General features: G+C 44.4%; 1 long non-coding RNA gene across 1 annotated transcript; it reads right to left on the reverse strand.

The window, feature by feature from the left end:
• Nucleotides 1-1,555: 1,555 nt before the first annotated feature.
• LOC103883399 lies at nucleotides 1,556-27,030 on the reverse strand. The gene is made up of 4 exons (XR_002521396.2): nucleotides 21,373-27,030; nucleotides 15,346-15,482; nucleotides 5,337-5,468; nucleotides 1,556-2,111 (listed from the first exon to the last, which is right to left on the reverse strand). It is a non-coding gene; the product is annotated as an uncharacterized LOC103883399 (long non-coding RNA).
• Between the last annotated feature and the right edge of the window lie 227 nt (nucleotides 27,031-27,257).

Raw genomic sequence — 27,257 nt, forward strand, 5'->3', positions numbered from 1 at the left:
AGTCACCTCTGTGAACACACGCATTTCTCTTTCCTCTTAGAAAATACCTGAAATCTCTTCTGAACACTGTGCAGACTCAGGCCTGTATGGGTATAACAAATTGAATGCCCGCTGCACTCTGACGCTGGCTGCACCCTGAGTTAGCATCTGCTCACCCTTCTTCCCCATGTTCTTTGAAGGTGGGGAGGTGGTAAACACGGGCATGACACAGTGTAAGGATGATTACTGCTACCGGCTCTTATTGTAAGGTTTTTAATTAAGAATTCATTTCTCAATTCCCTGTGGAGCTAACTTACAAAAAGAGGAAGAATAATTAGAGCATTTTATCAGGGAAAAAAAAAAAAAAAACTCTTCTACCTTTTAAAAAAAAAATCCATAGGCCTGATAATGATGTAGATGAGATCATGCCCATTTTACAGAGAAATTGAAGCCAGAAGGCTCATCATCACAAAGCAATTTTCTATTGATTCTGGAATGAAAATCTAATTTTTAAAATTTTGATTTCAGTACTATGGCCTCGGTAATATGTATTTCATTACCTGAGTAGGAAAAATGAGACCAAAGAAAAGAAATAGAACTTCTAACTCAAACTTATTAGCACAGAACTTCCATTTCTGGCTCTGATGGAGTAACGTGCATCAATCCCACCAACCTACATCCTAACTACAAAAGCCGCACAAAATAAAAAACACGTTGTTGAAAGACAACAGAGAATAACCAAGTCAGCCAGTACTCGAGGGGCTACGATCCCAGAGCAAAAGCCCCCACAGGCGAGTCCAACGTCATTCCTTGCTTCTCTCCTTCAAGCATCTGCTTACTTCCCCAACACTCTAACACAAAGGCAGAGACTCAGTGTTCAGGAGACGTCACTCCAAACCCTGGAGTCCGGGACTACTGAGGCTTCAGAACTGGAGAAGCAAAGAATTTGGAGAAAAAGAGACCACAAACAAGTGAATACACAGATTGAAAAACCTAAGCCACAGTGATAAGGTCTAATGTACATGTCATTAGAATTCTAGGAAAAGGGGTTGGGAATAAAGGGACACAAACAATCCTTACAGAGGCACTGGCCGGAAATGTTCCCAACATGCTAAAAACATTAATCCGCAGATTCAAGAAGCTCTACAGGATTAAAGCAGAATAAATTCAGAAGGCAAAATACATGCATTGAGATACATCACAGTGACATCTTGCTGAAAACCTCATGGGCACACATGCTGAAAACAAAAAACCCAGGAAAATCTTCAAAACAGCCGAGGGTGAGGGCCGAGGCAGCCAGGGAGAAGGGCACATCACACTCAAGGAGCAACAGCTATGCTGATAACAGATCTTCCAGAAGAAACGGTGGAGTCCAGAAGACAATGGGATGGTGTCTTTAAAACGCTGAAAGGGATTGCCAAAATCTTTTTTTATTTTTATTCTAACGAGACAGAGTCTCGCTCTGCCACCCAGGCTGGAGTGCAGTGGCACAATCTTGGCTCACTGCAACCTCGGCCTCCTGGGTGCAAGCGATTCTCCTGCCTCAGCCTCCCGAGTAGCTGGGATTACAGGCATCCACCACCACGCCCGGTTAATTTTTGTACTTTTAGTAGAGACAGGGTTTCGCCAGGTTGGCCAGGCTGGTGCCAAATTCTAGATCTGGAAAAATATCTTATAAAGCGAAGGCCAAATAACGCATTTTAGTTAAATTTATTGACATAGAGTATAGCAGACAAAATTGTAAATGTACGTTAAAAACATTCTTTGTGTCATACGTTTTTCTGCTAATGTATATGCCCTTTCCCACTAAGTTACAGACCTGCAAGGAAATAGACAAGATAAAAAACAAAAAACAATAAATTATTTTTAAGAACAATCAACCAATGCCTATCAGGTTTTTCCTTGTTCCAATTCACAGCTTTCAGCAACTTTACCTTTGTCATCAAAATATAAAATGCTGTGCCTAAGAAATGTCTCTACATAAGTAAACGTCTTGGCTAATTCAAAAACACGAGAAAAACTAACTTAAATATTTTACCTGGCACCACACAGCAGCTGAAGAAGAAAGGGACAGGCCTTGCCCTTCCTCCGCATTGCATTCCTAATTACATTCCTGGTTACACTCCCGAATCCTGTGCGGAACAAAGACAGTGCAGGGAGTATGTTGAGACTGTATCTAAAAACGTAATCAGCACCTTTCTTAATAAAGTTTGTAGAGTGTAAAAAACCATCGTGGGTTTGGGCATCAAATAGATTTTTCAGATCACTCTTCGAATCCATCAGTTTCCAGTTGTCTATTTTTTTGTTTTGTTTTGTTTTGTTTTGTTTTGACATGGAGTCTCATTCTGTCACCCAGGCTGGAGTGCAGTGGCGCGATCTCGGCTCATTGCAACCTCCAGCTCGCAGGTTCAAGCAATTCTCCCTGCCTTCATCTCCCGAGTAGCTGGGGTTACAGGTGCTTGCCACTACACCTGGCTAATTTTTTTATTTTTTAGTAAAGAGGTGTTTTTGCCATGTTAGTCAGGCCCATCACACCCAGCCCAGTGGTATGTTCTTGGGCAAAATATTTAACCTTTTTCAGGCTTCTTTTCTTCATTTTTTCCTTTTATTGTGTGTGAGACAGGGTGTTGCTCTGTTTCCCACACGGGAGTGCAGTGGTGCGATCACAGCTCATTGCAGCCTTAACCTCCTGGGATTAAGTGATCCTCCAGCTTCAGCCTCCAAAGTAGCAGGAACTATAAGTGTGTGCCACACACGTGGTTAAATTGTTTTAAAATTTTTTTATGTGGAGATAGAGTCACCGTATTTTTTTCCCATCTTTTAGATGAGAATACTGGTACCTATCTCAAAGACTGGTGAAGATTAACTGAGATAATGAATACATGCCCAGTACAGTGCATGACTCATAGTTGACATTGAAAATAGTAGGTATTATTTTTATTATATAGTCACTCCAGGTAGTAGGAAAATACTGAATGACAAAGCATTCAGTGGGAAATAATAACAGATACGTCCATTGTCACTCAGAATGATGAGGAATATGACGGGGTACTAACAAAAGCACTATGTTATTTATACATGCTGATTTCCCTATTTTGCAGGCTGTGAAATTTGGTTGCTGTAGAGATAGGGTGGTTATTAGACATCAGTGAAAATAAGCACACTGTGAGAATTTATAGGGAAATACATTTAATTAAGTGCCATCTGAGCCACCCACACTGTGAACAAGGATTCTGGCAACAAAGGGTTATTGTTGCCAAGTTCCTGCCAAATGTTATTTTCTTAAGTTAGTGTGTTGGTGGTGGTGGCGGTGTTTTTTCTGGCCAAAGCCTGAACAAAGAATTCCAGATGGCACCATGGAGTGAGAAAGCCTCATCGCCATAGACCAAAAGTCTCCCAAAGTCCAAAGAAGATTGGGAAATCCTTTTAAAATATTTCCTTTGGATGGAGGAAGGGGGTGGGTACCACAGGAAATGTAAAGTAGGAAATAATGGTGGTTTAACTTTAGGGTAAATTCTTTGAGGATATTAATTCATTTCTTAAACTTAGACTGTGCTTCCCCGACCCTCAAGGAGGAACACCAATGCAAGGCCTGTGCCGAGCACAAGGTTCTTACTAAGTGCTGGTCAAACTGAGCAAACCGACCCCCAGAGCACACAGTAAGTGCACAGAAATGACATTGACAATGACCAGCTCATGAAGCACGTCTGCAGGTTTCAGTCTCTGTGCTGAGCACTTCACATGTGTCATCAGATCCTGCAACAACCCAAGACAACCTTATTTCATCCTTGATTTTTAGCTATAGACATTCAGTCTCAGAGAGGTTAAAGACTTTCTTTCATCACAGAGCTACTCAGTCACAGAGCTGGGATCAACTGCAGATCTGTCTGACTTCCAAGGTCATATTCTACCACTGCACTGAGAAACCTGAGTAAAGTCCTAAAAATTCCACCTTCACATCAGTAGGTTACTAAAACAATCAAGGTGTAAGATTAAGCTTGGCCAACAGAGGAATTCTGACCAATATGAAACTACTGGTCGAAAAACTCAGGAAGATACCTACTGTGTCGGGAAATCACAGGACATTCTGTGTAACAAAGTTCAATGTTATGGGGTGAAAAATAAAACACCCAACAAGCCAGTGAGGGCCACTTGTATAACTGAGCCTCCGTATTTCCACTAGAGGAGCTGAGTGTGCAGGGATGTGGTGCAGTGCCTCATGCAGCCTTATGCAGGGATGCAGTTTGCACACCCTTCTTTCTCCTTAGCTAGTAGAAAAAAACGCAGATATGCAGGTTGAAAGTATAAATGTAAAACTTGTTTAATTAATTGTTAAATATTCTTATAGCTATCAGATGTAATGACAAAGACAGACAATGCCAGAAGTCATGTTTTCATAACTCTTTAGAAAAAGAAAATAATACAGTAAAGATCTGGAAAGCACGTAATTATAGGCTGCAAGTGCATGAGAGTGACCTGCCTCCATCCCAAGTCTCCACCATCCTTTAGACCTATCCTTTATCAGCTGAAGACTGCTATATCAGTCCCAACATCTCTACTGAACTGCAAAACCATATATCCAATTAGCTTTCAGATGGCTCCAGTTATATGTCGCAAAGAGTTCAAATTCAATATATCAAAAATATCCAAAATTTAGCTCATAATCGTGTAGTCCAAATGCATTCTTTCTTTAATATCCACTATTCCAGTGATTAGCCCAGGTATCCTTACAGTCATTCATGCTGGAGACCCAAGGGTCCCCTCGCACCTGGACTCCTCTCTATCTTCTTCCCTCTACAACTGAGTTCTCTCAGGTTTGCCCTTGCATATTTCCTGATTTCATCTTTCTCCCCTTCTCCCTTTCTCTCTCTCTCTCCCTCCCTCCATCCAGCAGTGGTGCCTTTAGTTCATCATTGTTTCTCATCTGAATTAAACCAAGTAAACCAAGTCCCCAGTTATTCTTTCTCTAGTCTTGTTCCAACATAATCCATTTTCCACTCTAATCTGGTCCTTTCACCTCATTGATTCTAGACACTTCTGTATAAAATCCAAAAGTCTTCACATGCCATATAAGATCCTTCATGATCTGTTACCTGCCCACCTCTCCATTTTTGACCCTTGTCCTTCCTACCCTGTGCCTCCACAATCTAGTCAAAGCAAACTCCATACTTCATCTCAAATGGCCTTCACTCTCATCTCTGTGCTTATCCTCCCACGCCTGTCACACTCCTTCTGTGCTAATCCCTCCATACTCCTATACAAGGTAAGGTCGCTTCTAGGAAATGTGGACTCGGCCCCCATCTCCTTCCTCTCGTGGCACCCTGTGCTCACCTCTGCCCCTCCGTCGTGGTACTTACCATATTGTGTTGTGATCCTCTTCAAAGCTAGCAACCCAAAAGACAGACATGGAGTCCTCATCTTTGTCTCTATCACCTAGTAGAGTCCATGCAATAATAGGTGGTCAGTAAAAGTTTGTGGAATGAATTAATCTAGAAAAGAAGAAAGGAAAGCAAAAAGGAACACCATATGTTGGGGAGAGTTTATTTATAGGCACATTTAACAATTGTGAGACACAGATGATCTATCATGTTTTCAGAGTTTGGGACGTCAACAGGGAACTAAGAGGAATAAAGGGAAGCCTGATCTCAAAGATTTAAATCACATAAAGACCATAACTGAAATATGTAATTGCCTAAAGGGACAAATGGATTCATCAACTGAAGGGTAAACTAATCCATAAATATCCCCGGTCTAACAGCGTCTGGCATAAAGCCTTGGGGAAAATGCGCACACCCTGCACGGCACTCTAGTGATAACCCTCGGCAAAAAGTGACACCAGCTGGAGCTTTCCTCCACGCACAACAATTTCAGCCAGGGAAGAAGTAGTGGCAGAAATAATCATCATGAAAGATAACACATAACGGATAAATGGGTGGATGAAAAGATATGCGACGGATGGATAGGTAGATTGATTGATAGAATAAATAGATGATTGATAATTAGATGATGGATAGATAGATGATAGATGAAATTGAATAGATACATGATTGATAAATAGATGATGGATAGATAAATGATGGATAAATGATAGATAATAGATGATAGATAGATAGGTAGGTAGATAAAATAGAATAAATAGATGATTGATAGATGATGGATAGATAAATGATAGATGGGTGATAGAGAGATAATAGATAGATTAAATAGACAGATAGGTAATACATAGATGATAGAAAGATAGATAGACAGACAGACAGACAGGCTGGCCATAGCTCTTTTGCTGGTGAAGCTGCAGTAGCAGAACACTGTTGCAAGAACAAATGCAGGCAGAAAATATGGACATTTGGAAGGTGGAAGCCAATGGACTGTCAGTGGGATCTGCTAAAAAGAAATTTATGGTCTGATCCCACAGATGGTGATATATGTGGAAAACCAGCCACCTTGTGCAAAAACTGGGAAGAATGAGGGGAAAAACTAGACAAGAACTAAACAAGTGAAGAGAACAACAGAAGATGGTAAAGAAGAGGATCTAAGGCAATAATAGCTAAGGTATTGACCATTAGCAAAACCAGAGCAGAGAGAAAAGATGCATTCACACTGCAATTGGAGAAGAGAATGCATTAGTCCCAAAGATACAGAAGCTGAAACAGCCCAGTACTCAGGATTTGCACTTCTGGCCATGATGGAGTAACACGGATCAGATTCACCCTCTTACCTTAAACAACAGCAACAAATGGAAATAATTTTAAACAATTTCAGACACTGGACAAGAGGCAGCAGAGGACAGTGACTCCTGAGAAAGGGGGAACAAGCAAGGTGAGCCCTGAGATGCTCCGGCTTACCACGTGGACAGCGAGGGGGAACAAGCAAGGTGAGCCCTGAGATGCTCCGGCTTACCACGTGGACAGCGGGGGAACAAAGCAAAGGTGTTTCTGAGATGCTCCAGGCTTACAAAGTGGACGAGGAACAAGCAAGGTGAGCCTGAGATGCTCCACGACTTACCGATGGACAGCGAGGAGGGAACAAACAAGGTGAGCCCTGAGATGCTCACGCAAAACTAAGCAAGGTGAGCCCTGAGATATCGACCACCCGATGGACGTTTTCAGTTAAGCGATGGTGCAGAAGGCGGGCCAGAAACTACCGGTTTGTGGACACAGGTGAGAATTCAGGGATGTCACTCTAGCTAACCCTGCAGAGGAGAGTAATGGAGAAAAGAGAGCTTCACAGGGAAGAGCCGCGGTGCCGCAGGAGAGCCTGGAGATGGAAAGGGGGTTCCCCTACTCTTCGCCTGGGTACTGGTCAAGGCGTGGATGTGAAGAAGCTGTACCAGGAGCGAGCAGGTGGAATCATCCTCGAGCGCTGTGCCCTCAAGGAAAAATGAATTTACCCTAGACCAGGTTCTTTGGTGCTTCATAAGTGTGATGATTGGTTTTATGTATTATGGTCTTTTATACCTCAAACATTATGACGCCGACATCTTGGCTCTGATGTGGAAAAAAAAAGGAAAACTTCCCTGCACCAAAGGCTGCTCTGGTTCCATTTGACCATGCTTGAAAGCAAACTTCAAACAGATTAACTGTTTCCAAGCAACTTAACTGTGTCCCAGAACAAAGACCAAGAATATTTAAAAGAATACCAAAATATCTGACATCCAACAAGATAAAAATTACGTCTGGCCATCCACTCAAAAATTACCAGACATGCAAAGTAGCAAGGAAGCATAATGGATAATGAGCAGGAGGGAAACTGATCAACATAAATAGACCCAGAAATAACATAGATGCAGGAGTTAGTAGACAAGGACATCAAAAACAGTTATAACTACATTCCATATGTTCAAGAAGGTGGAGAAAAATGTGAGCATATTAAGGATATAAAAAGATATTTTAAAAGAGCAAAAGAGTTGGGAGAGGAGCATCTCAAAGCTTGAGGTATCTCTGACATGTTAAAAGAAAGTAGCAACATCCACTTTCCTTATCCAGTGTGGTCATACCAGGCACCTTCCAAACAAGTAGACTTTTGAGAATGAAAGGGGTGCTGTTAATAATGAACTTGGGACCATCAGCATAAACAGAGACTGCCCCGCGTTGACCGTGACATATGATGGGGCCAGCATTTCCTCCCAAAGCTTAGCAATATTTAACAGTGTGTAGGACATGACCATCAACAACAGCTGACATTACGAAGTTTCAGTCCTTAAAGGGATGGCCTCAGCCTCTGAGAACTCTCAGCCATGCCTACTAATGCACACCACGTATCTCTCCAAAATAAGTTTGTCCTTTGCAGTCCTCTCCACTTGTTCCATGGGCTGACTTTGACCTCTCTCTACTGTGTTGTGCCTGACACTTCCACTGAGAGTCTCAGGCTCAGACTTCACAATCCTTGTCCAAATCAAACTTAGCTGACTCTAGTCTCAACCCCACAGGACCATGCTGCCTACCACTCAACAGTGGCTAAAATGAAAGAGTTGTGAAAGAGTTAATGAGCTACTGCTCCTTGGTAAGGAACTTATAGTAAAGCTACCGCTACCCTCCTGGCTTTGCACAACAGCCCACCAGTTATATCAAACCAGAGTTTGCCTAAGTATTGGCAAATGCCCTTTCAAGTGGGATCTATATATACCGTGAATTATTTATCCAAGTGAGTAAAAATATTCAGGGTGCCAAAGAGAAAGACGATCTCTTGCAAGTAAGCAACAAGTCTCACGAAATCTTCAAGTCCCGATCCAGTGGGAAGAAATTTCCGTCCAATGAGAGTGAAAAGACAGTGGGTGTGTTGGGGACTGGAGTGCCTCCTTTTATTTCCACAAGCCTCTGCTCCTGTGAATAACGCAATGATCACAGATCCTGACTTCATGTTATGACCTGATTGAAACCCAGACCCAAACCTGTCCTGGAGCATGCGATAAACCAGATGCCTGGAGCTCAGTTGTCACCACCTTCTCAAACACAGGCATCGTAATTAAAACATTATAAGCTATACTTTTTGCCAAGGATTCAGATAAAACATCAAAAGCGGGGAAAAGGGTATCTTTCTTTCAGTTAAAGGGCAGGTCCAAGATTGGGGGATAAGAGTGGAAAATCGGGTAGAGGAGAATCCAGAGACAGACCAAAGCTGAAGCTCATCCCCAGTGAGACAGACCAAAGCTGAAGCTCATCCCTTTCCCATTTTGGAGAGAGATTGTGCTGTACTGATGACCATGTGAATAAACAAGCCTCTTCTCTCCACTCCTCAACCTTGTCTTTAAAAACAGGCCTGTCCTGGCATGTGGGGAAAACGTACAAAGCATGTTGAGCTCAGATATGAATCTGAATGCTGTGGAAAACAGCCAAAAAAGTGGCATCTTCTCCGCCACTGACAATCCTTTGCATCGCCCTCCTCCTTGCGGGTAAATGAGAGCTGGAACTCAGCCTTGGCTCACAGCAGAAAACAGTTCTAACCCAGGGCGCATCCACATTCGTGGGGAAATGTTCAAGTGCTTGATCATAGATGCAGGAAGAAAAGTCTGGTTTGTTGGCATCAGACCTAGTCTTTGGATGGGAATACTAATAAACATCAGCCTTGAAGACAAGAGACAAACATTTCTTCTCCAGAAATATACTGACAGTGACTTTATAGTCTTCAAACATTTGGGCCTTTAAAATAAACAGACTTTGTAAAATATCTAATTAACAGCTAAAGGTTGTAAGTGAAGGCTGGAATATTGAGAAGACAAATAATTGGAGTTCATTTAGCTTCAATGCTCTAAATTTTTGCTTCTTCCACCTTTGCCTATAGGATGAACACATCCTGGGAACTTAGGCTAACCCAAGCAGAACCAGGGACAACACAACTAGCAGACAAAGTTGAATAATGACTCTCACCCAAACCTCCCTTCACTTTGCTGCCCAGAATTTGGTCTTGTAAAAGATTCAGACATCCATGCTTCTCCAGTTAGAACAGGCTTTACTTCTATAGATATGCACAGGTAAACCAGGAGATTCGAATCTATACAACATACCTAGAACATCTTTTTAGAGCAAGTTTCACTTGAAGATTTAGGGGAAGGGGTGTTAAGAAATGTTCTTTTGGCCGGGCGCGGTGGCTCACACCTGTAATCCCAGCACTTTGGGAGGCCGAGGTGGGAGGATCACAAGGTCAGGAGATCGAGACCATCCTGGCTAACACGGTGAAACCCTGTCTCTACTAAAAATACAAAAAAAAAAATTAGCCGGGCGCCGTGGCGGGTGCCTGTAGTCCCAGCTACTCAGGAGGCTGAGGCAGGAGAATGGCATGATCCCGGGAGGCAGAGCTTGCAGTGATCGGAGATCGCGCCATTGCACTCCAGCCAGGGGGACAGAGCGAGACTCCATCTCAAAAAAAAAAAAGAAATGTTCTTTCACTTTAAGAGCAAGTCCAATGTTTTTAATATTAAAGTATGGATGACTTATAGGACTATGCCTAATTTGCACAAAATTTGAATATCAAACACAAGACTTCTTGGTATTTTACTTTATGATGAGCTTTTGGGGTCCTCATCTGTAATCCTTCTGCAATACCAGCACAGCCTTTCCATTTCATTCTAGAAGTCCAGGCTACGACGTCCTAGGTAGACAGTGAAGCTCTGAAGAACATGTACCTTGTGCTTGCTCCTGGTTCACTTGTCCATTGCTCGTCATAATTCTCAGAGACACCGGAGAGAACCAAGCATCACCAACAGTGACTGATATGGTTTGGTTGCGTCCACACCCAAATCTCATCTTGAATTGTAATCCCCATGATCCCCACAAGTCGTAGGAGAGACCTGGTGGGAGGTAATTGAATCATGGGGGGCAGGTGGTTCCCCTATGCTGTTCTCGTGGTAGTGACTGAGAGTTCTCATGAGATCTGATGGTTTTATAAGCATCTGGCATTTCCCCTGCTGGCACTCTTTCTCTCTCCTGCTGCCCTGTGAAGAGGTGCCTTCTATCATGATTGTAAGTTTCCTGAGGCTTCCCCACCCAGGCAGAACTGTGAGTCAATTAACCTCTTTTCTTTTTAAATTACCAGACTTGGGTATTTCTTCATAGCAGCATGAGAACATATGAATACAATGATCAGTTATGGATGAGAAGTGCCCAACTGCACAATCTTATCGATTTCATACCACCAGGTCTCACAGAAATGGTATGGAGATTTCTCAAGATCCAATCAGAAAAATCATGACTCCATGAGGAGCCAGGTACAGTGACTCCCACCTGCAATCCCAGCTACTCAGGAGGCTGAGGCAGGGGAAGCAGTTGATTCCTAGGATTTGAGGCTGCAGTGAGCTACGACCACACCACCACACTCCAACCTGGATGATAGAGGGAGACTCCTATGACCACACCACTGCACTCCAACCTGGGTGATAGAGGGAGACTCCGTCTCTTAAAAAATATATATCCATGAGGGCAGAGGTCTTTATTTTGTTCATGAACTTATCCACCAAGCACATAGAACAGTCAGGCTCATAGTACGTGCTCTGTAAACATATGTCGAAAATTAATTCTATATGCTACTTCCCCAAACATTATTTTCTAATTATCTTCCCGAGTGGCTAGTTAGATGAAAATCAGTTGTCTCTTGTACCATTCTACATTCAGAAGGAATGAAAGGTATGCTATAAGGAATGGGGAGTGTGAGTATCTAATTTGAAGGAAAAAAGTAACCAAGGTTTTCAGTGTTTGTGGATGGATAGATATAGACATCCTGTCCCTCTTTGAGTCATTGGGAATTTGACATCATTTCCCAGAGCCAATAACTTGTTGTCCTGTTGGGAAGCCTCTGCCTTGCTTCGTCAGCCACGTAGCAACCTCCTCTGCTCAGCAGCCGAGCTCCCTTTCATCCACTCCTGATGAGGTGGTTTCGTGCCTGGCTGAACCAGGGGCTTAGTTGAAAGTGAGCTGGCCAAGATTCAATCAGGATAAGACCGAAGCTGCGTGCTTGAACTGGGGAAATGCTTCAGGAGTCACAGGAACGAGCTCTTCCATGTGCAGATGGGATGCATTTAACCCTTGCCATTGACAGTGACAGCTTTAGGTCAGGATGGAAGCAAGGTTTGAGGACACAACTGTGGGCTAGAAACCAGAACACCGGGGTACGGGTGCTGACTTCCACGATAAACACCTGGGACTGTTAGGAGGCTCAAAGCTTTGGGCAGGAGGCAGGTGAGGGGATTCTGAGGGAAGTTTTATTTTCCTCCTGTGGAAAACGATGGGGTTGGAATTGATCATCTCCAAAGTCCTCTCAGCTCTAATTCAATGTTGCTCCAGGCATCTCTGAGGATTTCTGAGAGAGCCTGAATACCAGCTGTGCTGGTGTAGAGGTCGCTACTTCGTCTCCCAAATGCTGGCTGAGATGACTCTCAGGTGGATTAACCGAAACCACAACTGGGGAAGAAGCTGAGGCTGAGTGCTGACGGCAGATGCCAAGAAAGTGCGACACAACCTGTCCAGTCCACCACACTGTTGAAGATGCTGAGCCCGGCCATGCCTGCCAGTGTCCAGAGACATTGAGAGGGCCTGGGTGCCAGGCTGCCATCTAGGGCCGGGGAGGAGCCTACACAGGACGGTGCATCCGCAAGGAATGAGAAGTCAGAAGAGACTCTCCAAAGACACCTCGAAGGATTCTGGTCGGCGAACACACCACCAGGCTTGTTTATGGGGCAGGAGAGTATAAGTGGATGAGGCAAGGCCTTGGGAGAAATCCACTCTGAAGTGAGCCTGGATTTTAGACCATCTGGAAGAGCAGCTGAGAGCACTCTGATGAAAAGAAAGAGAAGGCATACCCCTCAGACACCTGCACATGTTAGAAAGGTGCAGAGGTCAGGATGGTGTGATCCTGGAGTAAGAATAAATAAGAAATCAATTGAACAGAATTAAGTAGAAGATCAGACCCAAATACATTTCTATACAAATGTATACATTTCTAAACAAACGTATTTCTATACAAATGATAGCTACATATATAATAAAAGTTTGATTTGAACATTAGAAAGGAAAATAGATTCTTTAGTATAGGGCTCTATTCCTAATTCACATATCATATACCAAAATAAATTTCAAATAGATCACAGAGTGGCATACTGAAAATTACCAATAAAAGAATTTGAAAGCGATATAACTAAATACTCACCCAATCCCTGTCAAGGGAGAGTGTCTTTAAGCATATGTGCAAAAGAAGATATAATAAAGGAAAGGACACTAAGTAGAACTGTAAGAAAATTAGAAATTCTCTCCATAAAAAGGAGCACTAACTAAATTAAAAGATGAACAATAAACCAGGAGGAAAGAAGTTAAAACAATTTGACAGGCAAGTGATTAAAATTCTACATAAGGGGTTCCTCACAAGTCGGCCTGCGCCTCACTAGCAATGTGACTGTGGGAGGGTCATTTAATTTCACAAACTTCTATTATTTTAATGGGGATAATAATCAAATATATTTCAGAGGGTTGCGAGGATTATAAAAAAAAATACATGAAAACTAGCACAGTAAAGGCTTACTAAATGTTGGCTGCCATTATTATCAAAAGTATTATTATATCATTATTCATTAGTATAATAAAATAATGCATGATGATATTTATATTTCTATATAATAAATAAAATATTATTATTAAATACCACAAGGGAATGAGGAACAAAAACTTGGAAAGACAATTCAAACCAGAAGAACACAAACGGCAAACAAATGAAATGGGATCTGCTCATCACCTGTCAAAACAGGTGGATTTTTAAAACAATAATGTTTTTAAGTGATAACATAGGGAGTATAGGGAAAATTCTCACACCTTATTGGTATAAGTACACTTCAGTATAATCTTCCTGGAGGGCAGCTGGTATAAAACAATGTTTATATCATTCGACCTAATGGTTCTACTTCTTTACGTAAGGAAACAATCAGATATACACCAAATAAAAAGGTCTATCAAGCTTATTCATTATAATAGCAAATACCAGAAGCAAGGCTCAACAAACGAATGTTTATTCCATCTATGCAATGGGATTTTATCTAGCCATTGAAAATCAAGTTGTGAAAAGTATTTAGAAGCATGGGAACATGTTTACCATATTTGTTCAATGAAAAAAGTAAGCTAAATATCTCTTCTATATTTTATCTCAGTTTTACTTTAAAAATGAATTTTGCAATACAGAAAAGGATCTATATAAATAAACATACATACATACATATGTACTCATGTATGTATGTATATGAAACAAATAAATACACTTTTATATCCAGGTGGTAGAAATGCTAGTGATTTAATATTTTCTTTGTGCTTCTCTTTATTTTCTTACATTCTTACTATTTATGTGTATCACTTTTAATTAGAAAAAATACAACAAATGCTGTTTTAATAGCCCCTGATGTCACTTTTCTCCTTATCTCATATTACTTTCCAAGCTGTTACTTTCATCTCAAGTTGGAAATCAAGAAGGCCAGCAAATCACCCAGTTGAGGGTCTTATATGCGCCAGACCTAAGGCGCAAGTGCCTCTCCAGAGAGTCTCTCTGGTGTAAGCTGTTGTTTAACCCACACGATCATGCTGACTACCTCCTCCACTTTTTCTCCTTCCTCTCCTTTTCAGGGAGTAGATGCCCATGCATAGAGTTTGGGATTTGGAGGCTCACAATCCTGAGCTAGAACCCCCAGCTCTGTGTCTTCCTTGACCTTGGGCTCAGTGCTGTAAATGAAGCATGGGCTTGAGAAGAACTCTGAGAGTTTACATGCAAGAAAAGGGCTTGTGATGTAGATGATCTAAGGTATTTGGATTTTCTTCTTTCACTAGTGGGAAGAAAAGGAAACTTTTAAATCAGAAGAGCAATATGACCTTAGCAAAGTGTCGCTTAGCAAAGTATCTCTAGCAGTATTGAAGAAAGACAAATGAGAGGAGGACACTGGTAACTACTGAAAAGTCCAGCAAAGAGGATGACAAATGGATCCAAGATGCCATGACCGAAATGGAGATACTGGTTTCATGCATGAGCGCATGAGTGTGAGTATGTGCTCAAATGTGAAAGGAGAGAGAGAGGAACTAGTGACGAGTCTTGGATTTTTTGCTAAGGGCATTATTGGGATTCAAGCACTGCCAATCCAGTATCCACTCACCTATCTTCTTTCTTTTTTAATTTACTTACTTCTTCTCTTTATTTTTAATTGACAAATAAAAATTGTACATACCTGTCATGTAAAAGATTATGTTTCGATATATGTATAGATTGTGAAATGACCAAATCAAGCTAATTAATATATACATTATCTCACATACTTATTTTTGTGGGGAGAACACTTAAAATTAACTCAGCAATTTTTAAGAATACAATACATTGTTAGTAGCCATGGCATTGTCAGTTAGTTATACTCACCATGTTTACCTATCTTTTTTAGTTACAGGATCCCAGTTTCTTTCAGGGCAGCAACACATTTCCCAGCCTTTCCTGCAACTCAGGGGTGTCAATCAGATACGAACAGAGGTTGCTAGATGGGATCTCCAGGAGAGTTCCTTAAAAAGAAAGTGGTGTGCATATTTGCTGCCCTTCTACACCTTTCTTCTACATCCTAACTGGAAACTGGATGCAATGGCCAGAGCTCCAAAAAACCATCTTCGATCAATAGATAATATTGTGGATAGAATCCATATTTTAGGGGTGATGAAGTAGAAAAAATAGAAGTATCCTGGGTTCCCAAAGACCACTAAGCTTTTGCACTAGCCCTGGACTTCCTTTATCCAAATGTCTTTCATATTAAAAATAAATCTCTACCTGATTTGACCAACTTTATTTGGGTTCTGTTAAGTGCTAATTTAGTCATCATTAACTAATATGAAGAACACAGGAAGTAGGGAAAGTTTAGGTGTGGGTAAATTTACTGGGATATTGTATTGTTTGTATTATTTTGTATTTGAGACACCCATACAATATCCCACTCAATTTACTCATAAAGCAATTGGAAATATAAAATACTGATTATAATTGAAGGCCTGAATATAATTATATCAGAAGGAGACTGTATATGCAGTAGAAGAAATAGTGCAACCCCTTAAGATCACCAGCACTGCATAATAATCCTAAACATAAATGCCCCTAATAACAGAGCTTCAAAATACATGAAGTAAAAACTGCTGGTATTGCAAGGAGAAACAGACAAACTCACAATTATATTCGGAGATTTCAATAGTGCTCTCAATAATTAATAAAACAGGCAGACAAAAAAATAAGTAAGGGCATAGAAGACTTGAATAACTCAATCAACTTGACCTAGTAGTTATAGAACACTCAACCCAATTTCAGCAGAATATACTTTTTTCAAGTGGACGCGGAACATTTACCATGATAAACTATATGCTGAGCCATAAAATAAGTCTCGAAGTATATTCTCAGAACATAGTGAAATTAAATTAAAAATGAATATTGGAAAGATATCTGGAAAGTCTCTAAATATTTATAAGTTAAATAACATACTTTTAAATAACCCATGGATCAAAGAAGAAAAGAAAAAAGAAAGGATTTTGAACTAAGTGAAAATAAAAATACATTTTAGAAATTGTGAGATGCAGCTAAAGCAGTATTTAAAGGAACATTTGTAGCACTCAAGTATCTATATTAGAAAGAGGAAAGGTCTGAAATCAAAGATCTGCTTCCTACATAAGAAAAAAAGAGTAAATGAAACTCAAAATAAGTGTAAGAAATGAAACAATAAAGATTAAAGAGGGAATCAATAAAATAGAAAACAGAAAACAATAGGGAAAATCAATGAAATAAAAGCTTGTATTTTAAGACACTCATCAGTAAGGTCTCAGAGGACACGGTGTGTAAATCAATGAAATAAGGAAAGTGTCTCTTCCTCAGCAAATGTTTCCCCTAACATTTAAAGTAGGTTTCCTCCTACTCTTAATCTCCCTCTATTTCCCCATTCTTTCATTTTATGTTATATTTTAATTTATCATTTCGTAGTTGTTGGTTTATTTAGGATTTGTCTCTCTTATATGAGTCCAGTAGGGCAGGAACAATATCTGGTTTTCTCAGCACTGTACACCCAGCATGATGAGAGATTTCGTCATATAGTAGGTACCCAATAAATACTTGGTAAATCAATTATAGGAGATTAATTGCTCAATGGTGAGAGCTGAGGTGATGATGATAATGATGAGCGAGTATGTATAAGAGAAAATAAGACAAAATGGAGAGGTAGCCTTTTTCAGCTGTTTGAAATGGGTAGTCAAAAAGATTTTATTCAAGAAGTGATACTTAACTGCCCTTAAAATATAAATAGATAAATGTAAGTAAGTGGCATGGGGAATAGAAAAGAATCTCATTAGAGGAAACAACATAAGGAAAGGTAAAGAAACATAAGAAAGAATGGCCCACTTGGGAATCTGTCAGTGCTTGGGCATGGCTAGAGCACAGGATGCATGAAGGGGAGAATAAGAGAAGATGTAGACCAGCTACAGAAGCTGGATCATAGACGGTCTTTTTTGCTTCCTAACTCGGTGACCTTGGCCCTTTGTTTTATTGTGCCTCCGTTTCCTCATCTGCAAAATCATGATAATAATTTCTACCACTTAAGAGTCACTGAGAAGATTAAATCAGAGGCGATAGGTAAAGTATCTGACTTACGGTCTCAATAAATGTTAACTACTTCTAGCAGTAACGAGAATGTTTCCGGGGAACATTTGTGTATTTACATGATTTACTGTATCTGCAGAGTTAATTTCCTCATGCCATCATAGGCTGAGGATGGGCACAATTACTTGTCCCATCCTCAAAGAGCCTGGAGACAGGGCAGGGTCCTGAGTAAACTATGCAATCCCTAAAGAGCAGGAAGTAAGCAATGAGAAAATAAATAGGATCAAACACCATGTAAACAGCTGCACAAAGCTCACAATGCCTTTCCTATAAAGGAAAAACAATAATGACAGCGAAGCAACAATTATGACAATTAAGTTTAATGGAGGTAATTAAGCTAACTTAAATAAATGAGCATTCTTTAGTTATCTTGCTGACTTCTTCCACTTACTATTCTTAGGATTCAAAAGAGCAAAACAAACATTCAACCTCCAAGGCTTCCTACAGATTTAGGGAGAAGCCACCAGAGCTGAAGATGGAGGTTTAGTGGGCTTAGACTCCTTTCTGAGGGGTATAGAGCTCAGGATGTGGGGGGCAAGGAGATGGGTCAAGAAACGGATCCTGGGTGTTCACCTGGGGACTCCAGGCAGTGGCCAGGCATCTATTAATGGCTGCATTGTGTTCATACCTGGGAGAGCTGAATAAGGAATTGCAATACCGAGGCCTCTAACAATTACAGTGGGATTCCCACTAGGGTAACAACAGCTCCTGAATCTCGCTCTGTCTCAGCAAGTTCTCTCCTGAAGCACTGCTTCCCTTGAGAGCACGAGATGAAGCACAAGATTTGATGTTTACACTTAGAGAGAAAGATCACTAAGACTGACCTATTCCAGATAATAACCAAGCTGTTGTCAGAGAGGGCTTAAGGAATTATAGGGAAGTATATGGAATTTAATACATATAAAAGAAAAAAATAGTCTCTATGATCTTCAGCACTTCCACATCCCACCTCTATAGAGTCCTGCTGGTGTCTGAAAATAGTCCAATAGGATGCCTAGCTATTCAGGAGAGCAACGGTTGGTGGTTAGAAGCAAGGATTCTGATTGCCTGGGTCCAAATCACAGCTCCACCGCTTACCTAGGTGTGTGATCTTTGTCAAGTTACTTAACTTTTCTGTGCTTTTATTTCCTAACCTAAAAAATGGGAATAATTATAGAATCTATCTTATAAGGGTGGTTAGATAATTAAATTATGTTAACCAAGGTAAATTACATTTAGAACAATTCTTGCCACGTACAAAGCACTCAGTGTTAATATGCAACTGTACCTGCATTTGTAACTTCATGGTCAACAAGGAACTGGTTCCATCCTCTTACTACCAAATGGTATCATTCCGTGGAGTTCCTGAAAACATGTACTTTTCTCCATTTTTATTATCGTTTCCTTGGTGGGGGACGGGGGCTCTTCCAAACCCAACTCATCAAACAGATTACATATTTGATCTAGAAAGTTTGGAATTTCAGCATGTTTACTTCTAATTATTTGAATGCAGACGATCTCCTAGCCAACCCAAATACTTTTTTTTTTTTTTTGAGACGGAGTCTCGCTCTGTCACCCGGGCTGGAGTGCAGTGGCTGGATCTCAGCTCACTGCAAGCTCCGCCTCCCGGGTTTACGCCATTCTCCTGGCTCAGCCTCCTGAATAGCTGGGACTACAGGCGCCGCCACCTCGCCCGGCTAGTTTTTTGTCTTTTTAGTAGAGACGGGGTTTCACCGTGTTAGCCAGGATGGTCTCGATCTCCTGACCTTGTGATCCGCCCGTCTCGGCCTCCCAAAGTGCTGGGATGACAGGCTTGAGCCACCGCGCCCGGCCAACCCAAATACTTTTTAAAAACTCTTCAGCCAAGGTGACCTTCTCCTAACTGTGACTCCTAGTCTGGGTTCCAAGCTTTCGCCCCCGCCATGTCTGACTATTGGGACAACTCCCCTGTTTCACGCAGCGCTAGCAGGCAACGCGCTCGGATGTTTCCTCGTTTCTGCATGGTCAGAGCCATTTAAACAAAAATTACTGGCAACCTGGGTTAAAGGACGGTTGATTCGCAAACAAGCCTCGGAAGTGAAAGACAGAGGCTTCTGGAGAGAGTTAGGGACAGCTCCGGAGACACTTGATTACATTCCAGGGTTGTGAACCTGGAGACCCTTCTCTCCCAGAGAGGACTGTCACCTTCTCAAGCAAACACCTATCGCCTTCACAACCCCCTGTCTCTATCCAGAGGAGAAGAGAGGAGGATGGGCAAGCAACTCCTAGAAAAGCGCCAAGTTTCATCATTTCAAACCCCGCAGGACAGGTGCTCTGGGTGGCTCTCAGCACATCACCCTGTGGTGATGAGGCATGGAGAAGCCACACAAGTTGCTCTGTGCATAAAGGGCCTATTCCCTGATGCAGAGATGCCTGCCTATATGTACTACGCACCCCTATGGTTCGGATAGCCTGCCTGACATACATGTGCTTGTGTGTATGTGCCTATCACTCAGTCAAGTGCTATAGGCTGACTTGTTAGCTTGCAACGGGGTAACATGTCAGACACTCGTGGTTTCAGACTAACTGCCTGTTCACCAACACCTACCCTTCTCCAAATTCACCTTCTAGATGAAGCCATCAATGGATAAAATTATGAATTCCTCCAGGACTAGCTTCATTATTTTATTTGTTCCCAGAATGTAGGACCCCTGCTGCTTTTAAAAACTAAAGCATAATCCCATAAAGAATTTTTCAAAGTACTCAGAGAATTAAAATGATAACGCCAAAATCAAATCCAAATATTAGAAGACTCAGCAGGCCACACTGGTGTTGGGCTAGGGCTGGGTCCCCGCTTTGGGGTGATGCGGGGCATGGGCCAGGAGCCTCTTCCAGGGAGCGCAGACATCACTCAGGTCCCTGGAGCTCCCCCCACAGTCAGCCTCCCTCCCTCCGTTGTTCCCGTGCTCCTTTTGTACAAGGCGGGGAGCAGGTGGAACTTGCACTCAGAATGCTCCGATATTTGTCAAATTGTAAAGTGGCATGTAAGAGAGCATTGGCTTCATTATTTCATTTTTATTTTCCTCCTTAAAGCCAGGGTCATGGTGGCTGTCCCGTCAGGGCAAGAAGATCTCATGAGAAGAGACGGCAGAGGGGAGGAGGGAAAGATCAGAGGGCAGAGACATACTTTTCTCCACTAAAAGGGCCTGTCTTCTGCTCTGTTCCCCAGGTGTGAACGCAAAGATAGGCAGGTGAATGAGTGGATAAGAAAACAAGTGATGGATGTCCGGCTGGTCTTTGTCCCCCTAACCCCAGTGGAGAGAGACCCAGGGAAGGGAGATGAGTGGGACCCTCCCTTAAAGGAAGGGCAGAGGGGCAAGTGCCTGGGGAGAAGAGACCAGACTGGAGAAGAAGACAGTGACTTGTGTTCCATGGGGAGTAAGGACTTGGAGTGTATCCTCTGCAGAGCCCCACAGAGGGGGAAGAACCTGCAAGGACCACCCAGGAGGCTGTGTCCCGGGTCCAGGGCCCCCAGCCCAGCCAGGGAGCACAACTTGGCCAGTAAGCATCAGAATTCTGGCCTTCAGATGACCGACCACAGGATGTGACCCAACGTGCACTAAAGTCCAGGGCTCTCCCAGTAGCAGTTAGCAAGCGGCAGGGGAGGAGTGCGAGCCCAGATATGGCTGATGCCAACAAAGCCTCTGAAGACGGAGGCTGGGCCTCGCCCAGCTGTGCAGAGCGGGGGAGCGAACCTACCGGGAAAGATGCAGAGTGAACTTCTCATCACCCTGGCTCAATGCGACTCACCGTCAGGTAGATTTTGATCTGGAAAACATTCTGAGTTTTGTTGTAGACTGTGATGGTGTGAAATGCATCCCTGCTTCATGAATATACCTCCCAGGCAGAGACCTGTAAATATATATTAATAGTTACACTGCTTGTGAGCAGAGCTGCAGTTATTTCAACAATGAACAGTCTTAAATCTCCTTTTTGTTTCATGCTTCATCAAAGGAGGGTTCCTGCCCAGCCCTTTTCTCCCATCTACCCTCTTTGAAGGCCTCTGCTCGTCCTGGGGTAAGTGATGCAGTGGTGTCCCCATCACAGGGTTGGTGGGACCTGTTCACCGTTTATACGCCTGCTGCTGAGCTGCAAGGGGCAGTTGGGATTTATGAAGACATGGAGGGGCATGACCAGCCCCAAGGAAAGGAGGGGAGCTGAGTTCCCAGCTGTCCCCTGTTGGATGGGGACATCCTCTCCTCTCTCTGGAGGGTTAGCAAAGTCAGGCTCAGCCTCGTGGAACAAGTCGTGGTGCTGTTTTCTCCAGAGCCCTCTCTGCCTTAAAACTCACCAAGTCCTTACTCCCGTCCTCGGAGGCTCGTCACCAAACATTTGGAATTGCCCCACATACAAATTTGGAGCGGCTTCAGCTCTTTAACTAGTTTTGGTTGTTTTACGATCAATACCTCTTGCCTCAGGCCCCACAGGAAAGTCACAAAACCCCATCAGCTCTGTGTTTCTGTAAACTGTGTTAGCTTCCCTGTGACTTTGATCTGTCCCCATACGGCACAATGTCTGGGTGTGGTGACCGCTAAGGAAGCCCACAGAATACCGCAATGATGACGGCTCACACTCCACGCCAGTGACCACACGGAAGGCCTGCTCCCAAGGGGTTCGCCTTTGCTGTTCTACGGCCATCAGGATCCGTATGGCTGCAACCTCAGTTTTTTCCCTAAGGGGCTCCCTAATCCCTATGTCCCTGGGTGCTACTTCACTTTGATCTGCCACTTTGTGGAATTTGAAAGAGGAGAGGAGAGGAAGTGGCTGGGCCCAGGGATGGGGACTTAACTACTCCGATGACTCAGAAATTTTGAGCATGTGTGTTTTCCACTTGAAACATCAAGTTCCAGAAAAAGAACATGCCACTAATAACAAAAGCTACAATCCGTCAAGGGTCTACAAAGTGACATGCAACTCATATGTATTTCTCTTGTAATCTTCACAAAGGGAGACAGAGAAGCTGAGGCTCTCTCGGGAAGCTGTGTATCTTGCTCAGGGTCGTACCAGATAGTGGGCGGCCGAGGAGAGGGGCAGGCCCCGATATGATTGGTGCCAATTTGCAGAATTGCTGTGCTGTGCTGCCTGGTGTTGGCCAGAACGACCATGAGAGGCCAAAATGGTGCCACTGAGGGGAGGAGCAGCACGCAGAGCAGAGCAGACCCCCCACCGCTCCAGCCAGCCCCTCCTCAAGCCCGTGCTACCAGGTAACTAAGGGGAGCGGGGAAAGCAGAGACAGCAGTGGACCAGGCAGAGGGCTAGGGCCTGTGCCCCATGCCATGGCCTGCACATCCTCTCTGCCTCTGTAAGCGTCTCCAAACCCCAGACCAGCATGACACCCCGGCCAGATGCCTGGGTTTCCAGGCATTTCTTATCTCTTGCAGACCAATTTCCATACTCTGGAGAAATTGTCCATGAGCCAAGAAAGCCCAAATCGCACTGGACTGTAGGGCAGTGGGTGAGGCTCCGGGAAGGCTTTTGTTATTAGTGGGACTTTCTTTTTCTGGAACTTGATGTTTCAAGTGGAAAAAACATATGCTCGAAATCTCTGAGTCACCAGAGTAGTTAATCCCCATCTTGACCTCAGAGACCCAGACGGGTGACGAGCAGAACTGGCCCCCATGCATCAGAAGGTAGAGCCCCCGCCTCCAGCCCCAACCTGCAATGCAAATCCCACATGAAAGAGCGGCCGCGTGCAGAGCTTTCCCACCTGTTCAAATTTGGGGGCCTAATCTCAACTACAGGATGCCATGGGCTTTGGCGAAATAGAGTTGTCCGTATACAAGATTTTTAAGGATAAAAGGAAAAAAATATTTTTCAAATCACACGTTTAAGGAGGAGTGATCGTTTCTTAGGAATAATGATAGTCTGAATAACAACGTGCTGAAGGTCACAGCTGCATTCCCTGCCCCTGAAGCCCTGTGGTCAGTGACGCTTTTACCTTCCTCTGAGGCTCTTTTGATCTTACGCTGTCTTCACATCTCCCGCATGATTAGCTACTCATTCTCAACGCATCTTCTGTGTTGTCTCCTAATTGGGGGCTTCATTTGCAGCCAGGGTTAAGATTTGAAGCCTGCTGATGTCAGGGTATCTCCCCCAGCTTCCCATGCTGGCATTCTCCCAGGTGAGGCTCTCTCCCCTTGCTCACCTGGACTTCAGTGCTGTGGCCGCTCTCTCTCCTCACCCCAGCCATGGCAATCACCAGGCCAGGGGCTGCCCCTCCGTTAGAGCTCTGATCCCTTCACACCAATCCATCTCTACCCAACTACAGAGGTGCAGGTTCCTTATCTGCACCCCACAACTGTGGAGCACACAGCTCCTCGCTGCCTTCCGGTACTATCCGCCCCAGTTTCCCCCAGCCAGATGGGCTGCTCAGCCTTCCACCCACCTGGATGCTGAACCTTTGCTCCCTCCATGCCTCTGCATTTAGTGATCTTTCCTTGGCTCCCCTTGTTAAGATCCTGTGGTTCCTCAGCCCTGCATAAGCTCTTGAGGCACTCAGGGCGTTTTTAAACAGGTGCGTGCCCCACGTCAAGTCTGTCCGGCTGCAGCAATACATCCGGTCAGGGGTCGAGGACAGAATTGAGATTCATAAAATCTTTCCCTGGTGATCTCAGGCTCAGCCAGCAGAGACCCACTGCTAGAAGCCCTGCAGAGGCACTTCCAGGCACTCTTTCTCCACCAAGTCTTCCCAGAGCTTCACCCACTGCCCTACAGTCCCGTGTAACTCGGGCCTTCTTGGCCCATGGACTCAGCTGTGCTATCTCCTTCTCACCTTCCCACGGTCAGTCTCAGATTCTGTCTGAGTTTTGTCAGATTCCTGCAGCTGGACCGCAACCCGCTTTCAGGCAGGGGCTTGCTCTCACCTCCGTACCTGTGATTCGAGCACAGGTTGCAGCCAGAGGCAGGTCCCCGAAACTCCTGTGCAGTCAAGCATGGAGATTGGATCCACCTGCACACCGCAGGGGTGGCTCCCTATCATAATCTGCAGGGCTTATTTCCCAGCCACTGCCTCCTCTCAGGTGTCAATGGAAAGCGTGGCCAAGCTTCGTTTCCATCGAGGCGATCCCTGAATGTGTTTCATCTGCATAAGCAGACAGCGCAATGCACAGCAATAGTGATCTCCCGAATTAGAACACCTGGTGAGGTGTGTCTGAGGGCAAAGGTGGAAAGCCTGACACAGGCCTGGCAGAGCTCAGTGATCTGGAGGAGTGTGTGTGAGTGGAAGAGATCGTTGGCTGTAAGCAGAGACAAGACCATGGAGGGCCTGGCACCACTTTAGGGATTCCGGCCTTTATTCCCAAGCCCCTCTGGAGCTGTGGAAGGAGGCTCCGTTATGAATCTCAGGAGAGTCCTCGAGGAACACCCAGAGAATCATATTGACAGCTGGGGGACAGCGAGGAAGCTGTTGCGGGCATCCACGTGGAAGTCCATTGGCCTGAACTGGGAGAGTGGCCCGGAGACAGAAGCAAGCTGATTCTCAGGACATGCTTGCGTTGGTCAAGAGCAGGGAGACTGTGTTCGCTTCCAGTCTTTCGGCCTGGTCAGCTGTCTAGACGATGAAGGCATTCACTGAGGGCAACGGGCTGGAGGACAAGCAGAACCTGGGAAGGGTCCACCTTTCATGCCCACGGGACATCCGGCCGCAGACACCAGAGGCAGTCAGAGCCAGAGGTCTAGAGCTCAGGGCTAGGCTGTGGGTTTGGGTTTAGATCCGGGAGCCATGACCTATGGGGTGTCCTGGAGACACAGGAGAGGATGTGACCACCCCAGGGAGAGGGCAGGGGAGAAAGAAGGAAGCCAAGGGTAAAGCTGAGGGACGTCAATGTCACAGGAACACGTGTTCAGAAAGAAACTGCTCCGTGACGCTTCCTGCAGCTCAGTGAGGAAGACTACGCAGGGCCATCTCGATAGGGTTAGGGACTGCGGTAACAGGGTCTGGCAGTGCGGGAGAGAGATTGGACTCAACTCCTAATACAGCCTGGGCAAGCGGGGATTTACAGCAAAGGAAAGGGTGGGGTCAGTGGATGGAAAATGGCTGAGGGGACATCAGGGGTCAGGGGGATTCTGGCTAAACCGACCTCACAGGATTCTTGCTAAAGGCAGGTCAGGGTGATCAGACAGCCCCTGGGGATGGTGAAAATGAGGAGCCCAATCAGGTATGGAGGGTGATCATGTATCAAAGGTGGAAGGTTCTGGCTAAGCTAGCCTAGCAATGTTCTTTGCTAAAACTGGATTTTATGATGAAGCGCACAGATGGGCTTAGGGGAAGGCCTAGGAGCCTGGCTAAAGCTTGGCCAAGCCAAGAATCTCTGTCCCAGGAGTCTGAGGAGGAGCAAACAGAAAGGCATGGAGTGGAACGGGGGTGAAGGAAAGAGGCACAGCCCCTGTGCTGGGCACTTCTCCGACCTAGGAAGGCCCTGCCCAGGGTCTCCAAGGGGAGTGGGGGTCAGCCAGGCTGGGCTGCCAGAAAGGCAAGAGTGATGTACAGTCCCAGCTAGTCTGCACTTGGCTTGGTTTCACAGCTGCTGCACAGTTTCCGCAGATCTCGGGAAATGGGAAACCAAGCCTTCCCCAGATGGCTCCTCTCCCTTCGACTCCAACCAGGTTACAGCCACCTCCACCAGGTTAGGGCTCTGTCAGCCACACTATCCCACAGCCCACTGAAAATTTTCAAGAGAAGATCGGGCCATTGGTAATTAATCAGCCATGTGCTTATTCTCTGCCCCCTCTCCCCTCGTCAGGCTATGGGAGCTGGAGAACAACAGCCCTGCCTGTTGGCATCCACTCTATTTCAGCCCCTGAGGCATAGATGTCAGGAAGGAGGAAGGGAAGGAGGAAAGAGATCAAGAAACAAAGGCAAGAGAAGGAAGACGGCGCTCTGCGTCTGTCCCATTCTCTGGAGTAACAAACAGCAGCAGGGAGCCCAGCCCAGGCTGCCGTGTGGACGCACACCAGTGAGCGGAGCCGGGATCTTTCCAGACCTCTCATCTCATTCACACCCTGATGTGCCCATCTGCTAGAGGTGGCCCTACTGAGCACTGGCTGTGTACCAGCCCCCACAATCACGCTTTGACCTGTCATTCAGTCTTCACCACAGCCCTGCCACTTAGGTCACATTCAGATCATTCCACAGGAAAACGAGCCTCTGAGACCTTAACTTGCCCAGAATATTCCTGGCCTCATTCAAATGTCAGTGTCTTCTCCTGTACACGCTTGGGTTGCCAGATAAAACACAGAACCTCCAGTTATATATGAATTTCAGATCAACAATAAATACTTTTAAGTATGCTCTAAATATAACATGGAACTTATACTAAAAATAAAAACATCTCTATTTCATCAGAAATTCAAGTTTAGCCTGGCTTCTTAATTTTTTTTTTTTTTTTTTGAGACAGAGTCTCACTGTTGCCCAGGCTGGAGGCAGTGGCCGGATCTCAGCTCACTGCAAGCTCCGCCTCCCAGGTTCACGCCATTCTCCTGCCTCAGCCTCCCGAGTAGCTGGGACTACAGGCACCCGCCACCTCGCCCAGCTAATTTTTTGTATTTTTAGTAGAGACGGGGTTTCACCGTGTTCGCCAGGATGGTCTCGATCTCCTGACCTTGTGATCCACCCGTCTCAGCCTCCCAAAGTGCTG

Source organism: Papio anubis, chromosome 6 (genome assembly GCF_008728515.1).
Source record: "Papio anubis isolate 15944 chromosome 6, Panubis1.0, whole genome shotgun sequence".
Classification (NCBI taxonomy): domain Eukaryota; kingdom Metazoa; phylum Chordata; class Mammalia; order Primates; family Cercopithecidae; genus Papio; species Papio anubis.